Here is a 5,000-nt window from a genome sequence, read left to right as displayed (position 1 = left end):
TATATATTATAATATATATATGTGTGTGTGTGTGTGTGTGTGTGTGTGTGTGTAACAACTAGAGAGAGCAACATGAATATGAACTTATTCTTCAATAAATTCCGGAGAAAATTATATTACTAAACAAATGAGCTCAACAACTATTTGCAACAACATGCAAGCATTTTCCATTTCATAACTTATCATCTTTTATATATATATATATATATTTAAAGAGAGAGAGAGAGAGAGAGAGTGAACTTATTCTTCAATAAATTCCGGAGAAAATTAGATTACTAAACATAAACTCAACAACTATTTACAACAACAAACGTATACATATGAACGATCCCTTGCTTAGTCTTTGTGAACCCCCCCCCTACCCAGAAAAGAAATAATTACGTGTGCACTTCCGTTGGAAGAGATAAGCCCTGTCCCCAAAAGGAACCAGGTAAGAAGAGATATAAAATCAAAACTGGGTGATTATGACATCGTTGGAGGAACACGTACAGGTTTATGTGATATGCAAAAGACTGAAGCGTTCCTAAGGGCAGCAGATATAAGTAAGAGCTTGCGGTAGCAGGTCAAGGGAGACTTGGTGAGCATGTCATTCTACGACTACTAAACAGCGATCGGGTCTACTCCACAAAACTGATCTTTTCCTGCAAACGGTTTACAGACTGTTTTGGAAACACTTGTTGTAAACTTAGGAAACACTGGTATTGGTGTGTAAACCGCTGGCAAACCTAGTTTAACCTTCAGAATTCAGACACATTTATATTTTCTTGACGTTAGTCTTTATTTTAGTTTATGGCTGTCTGTGTGTATGTGTGTAGGGATAAAGAAAGAGTTGAGAAAGGGAGATTGTGTGTGTGTGTGGGGATTGAGTTGAAAAGGGAGAAGCTGAAATTGTGTGTATTGAGACGATCGAAAGAGTTGGGGAATGGAAAGTGAGTTCAGGGTTGGAAGTAAGCTGACATTTCTAGGCCTCCATTATTATGTGTAGAGCTGAAAAGATGTTCAATAACTGAATTCCTGTAAACACATATGGGTGAGTCTGTAATTATTTCACTAATTTCCTTTCTTAATAAATAAAAAAAAATACAACTGGGAAGTTGAGGGCTGTAACGGCATATGGACCCATAACTATCTGTTGAAAATACTGCAGCCATCTTGATTACCCTCAAAAAATTCGCTTTGCAATTATCTTAAAATGCTACCAGTAAGTAAGTCCACCAGTTGTCGGTATTGGATTGCCCTCAGGATATCCACCAGTTGGTCATCTAAATTACCCTCAGGTATCCTTCATGTAACTATCTGGATTTTGTCTAGAATTTCCATCAGTCTTAATTGTTTGATTGCCCTCAGAGAATGTCCATAAGGCAGCTACCTTGAATTATTCCGGAAAAGAGTATAAACATCAGCCATTATGGATGACCCTCAGATTCTCCACGTATCAGCCATCTTGAATCCCTTAACCGATCGTACATTGAGATTTTTGAGCTTGCATACAGTCTGGAACCAATCTGACGAGTGGACTAAGTAAAAATATTATGTTTCAGTGACAATGTTAATATCTTCTTCAGTAAAATTTGAAGTCAAAATTACGTGTATCTCGCAAAAAGTCTCCAGTCTACCCATTTTGACATTTTCAAATCGACGTACGCGCACGCGAACGAGATGAACATAGTTATGTCTATATTGCATTTGGGGGATGACTGACAGTATTGTAGATGGTTGATGGATAAATTCAGTGAGTTGTATCGTTGGCTGAAGAAGTACGAGAGAATTGCGATGGGCATGCCTCCTTATCGATGTCAGTCACTTTCTATCAACACCCGATCAATATTTGTACTGTCAGTCAAGCTCAAATGATCTCTTACAACGTTAGAATGTTAAGTGGTTCTCTCTCTCTCTCTCTCTCTCTCTCTCTCTCTCTCTCTCTCTCTCTCTCTCTCTCTCATTTGAACCCTTATTGACATTTTGTACATTATTATAAAAGTTAGTCGTGTGGGTATTGATTCACAAACAGTTCTCATTGCTTTACAGGAATATTTTATAAACGAACGACTTCAGATTGACAAATCATGACAGGCTTGAATTGAAGAGAGGGCATATTGCCTTGTTGAGGAGTGTTGTCTTCATTAAGCAGAATCAAGTAACTAAGCGAATCATAAACCAGAAGAGTTGATTATAAATATTGGAGATATTCATCAGGGCAAAGTTTGAACTTATGTGCCCGTACACTGAAGTATCGTTATCAATCCTGCATCTTTAGAGTGAGACCGCGATCTTAGAGTGGTTTTGCCATGTACGCTGAGACTGCTATCGCTTGGTAGTCACTTGGGCGTCATGCCTTGTCATTTCGTTCCTTTCAGTGACATAAAACTAATTCAGGTAATCGTATATATGCCAAAGTGTGTCTGACTAAGTTCAGTAACGAACATGAAGGCTTTTTTTATATTTATTTCCATACTATTTTACAGATGCTATTATTTTGTTAATCGACTGCTGACGCTAACAGCATTGACCTTCTCTGGCCATAGTTGGCAACTGTATTGCATGTGAGGAACGTTGTATCAGTAGATGTTTGGGGTAAATTATAAGAAAATTGCTTGAGAGTTTCTGAGTCATTCCGTTTGACCTGAGCTACTGAGTGTAGGAATATGTGTAGCCATTGAGAATTTTTCCCTACCCACTTCTTTGACGGGGACTTAGAACACATCAGGAGGCGAGACGTGTTAGTGAGAGTCACTGGAATGAATTGCCCCACTTTCTGTAATCTGACGAAATTAACAGATTATCAGAAATTATGACGCTCGAAGGGACTAGAATAATTCGAGGTCGAAAATATTCATAAAAGGTTTTTGATAGCCTGTTTGTTGATTTTACCGAATTGCATACTTATTGCTTCATGATAATATTGTGTATGCATGATTTCTATTGCACACACACATATGTATATATATGTGTGTGTGTGTGTATGTACATGGTAAGACAAAAGTAGCAAAATCTAAATATCTGGAGATTCATTAGAATCGTCCAGGCTACCCGTGCAATTAAATCACATCCCACATCCTGATCATTGCCTTAACCTGGTTCCCCTAATAGGATACATCTACATACAACAGAGTCTCTCTCTCTCTCTCTCTCTCTCTCTCTCTCTCTCTCTCTCTCTCTCTCTCTCTCTCTGTCATATAAATGCGGTAAAACTTCATTCTGCACTGTCAATCTTCGACAAAGTTTCTTAGAATATTTCTTGTATACTTCTCTTAATGGAAAAAACGCAAAGAGCAAAACGAGTGAAACGGCGACAACTTGAATTAAAAATCAAGATCAGCTTCACAAAAAAAAAATAACAGTTTCAGTATAATTAGGAAACGCAAACGTTTCCTAAATATACTGAAACTGTTATTCTTTATTTTCCTGTGAAGCTGATCTTGATTTTTAATTGAAGTTGTCGCCGTTTCACTCGTTTTGCTCTTGGCCTTTGTTCCATCAAGAGAAGTAAACTCAGTCGAAGAGTGACAGTGCAGCAAGATGTTTTACCTCATTTATATGAGAGAGAGAGAGAGAGAGAGAGAGAGAGAGAGAGAGAGAGAGAGAGAGAGAGACTGTTATATGTAGATGCATCCTATTAAGGAGCCAGGTTAAGGCACTGATTAGGATCTGGGAAGCGGTTTAATTGGACGGGGAGCCTGGACGATTCTGCTAGTCTAGAAATAATGTCAAAAACTAGAATCTCTTTTACTTGAATTTTTCCCCTACACTGAAGAGCGGTATGTGAGAACAACAACATCCAAACAAATTTCTTAGTAACATCCCGGGGCAAGCAATGTGGCTCCTGTGACGCAAGGTTCTCTGGCACATGACCAATTGACCATGCGTGTCTTAAGGCGCATGCGCTGCGAATTAGATGCTCAGCCTCTCGTTTTCTCCTCAAAGCCTCCTCCAGTGCCTTCGTTCTGCTGCCCTCCCTTCCACTTAAAATCTCCTCCGCCTTGTTTTTTGTGCTTCCACCTTCTCTTTTATCCCTCGACATCAGTCAGGGGTTTTATACTGGCTTTTCTGAGCTATATAGTTTCATTTTTGGTACTGATAGAGTCGTTTTGAAGGTTCGACTTTTGATTTTTCATTGGAATCGTATTGGTAAAGTCTAGTATTAGATTAGTAGTAATAGTTAATGGCTACACGGAACAATATTGTTCATGGTGTGCGTACAACTTTTGCCATGATCATATGGTCGCTATGTACATTTCCTGATTAATAACTATCACACTGAGGTCTTTCGTTAGTAGTAGTAATATTGTCATATTCCCTAACCTAGGAAGTGTTAATGCTTTAGGACACACATACACCGTGTTCTACTGCAGAGTCGTATAGTATATGGTTGTGGGTCCTTTGGGAAGGGAGATGCCTACATAAATTGATGCTTAGGGAAATGGAAACTAAACAACCCTCTTTGATCTGTCAGGTGTGAGAGTGATTCAGTGACCATGCTTGTTGTGGGTTGCAACCACGTATGCTATCCCCTGGGGAAGGAATAAGATGCTTAATCTTCGTAATTTGAATGTGCATATTGAATGGATGAGTGAGACTTTAAATTAGTATCAAGTTCTCAACAAAACTCGATGTTAAGGGCTTGATGTCTTAAAAGAGAGCGAAAGTCTGCATGTCATACACCTGGAAGCGAATGGACTTATGGTTGATTAGATTTTTGTGTTGGTTGTGGAGTGAGTGCCTTGGAGGCTGTGGAAGGTTTTCACGTGGAAGTTCTATTCAAAGTTCAACAGTGATTTTGAAGCGGTTGATTTGAGCATACTTTTTCTAAAATGAGAAACGTTTTCTTTCTTTTGTGAAAAATTAGTGGTAATAGTGAATCAGAATTTTGCAAGTGAAACATATTTTAATTTTCTTTTTCCTTGATTCCAGGTAAGATGTTGGTACTTTGCAGTTTTTGCATCGATTCCAGAATGATGATAAGAACGTCTAACAGGTATTTAGAAGTTTTCATTTTTATA

At 38.4% G+C, this 5,000-nt stretch overlaps 1 protein-coding gene across 3 annotated transcripts in view; it reads left to right on the top strand.

Annotated features, from left to right (window-relative positions):
* Positions 1 to 5,000, top strand: part of LOC136854660 (uncharacterized) — a 274,936-nt gene that overhangs the window by 79,827 nt on the left and 190,109 nt on the right. The window lies entirely within an intron of this gene.

The sequence above is a fragment of the Macrobrachium rosenbergii genome, chromosome 29 (genome assembly GCF_040412425.1).
Source record: "Macrobrachium rosenbergii isolate ZJJX-2024 chromosome 29, ASM4041242v1, whole genome shotgun sequence".
Taxonomy (NCBI): Eukaryota; Metazoa; Arthropoda; class Malacostraca; order Decapoda; family Palaemonidae; genus Macrobrachium; species Macrobrachium rosenbergii.
The sequence above is the reverse complement of the archived record's forward strand: the minus strand, read 5'-3'. Positions and strand labels throughout refer to the sequence as shown.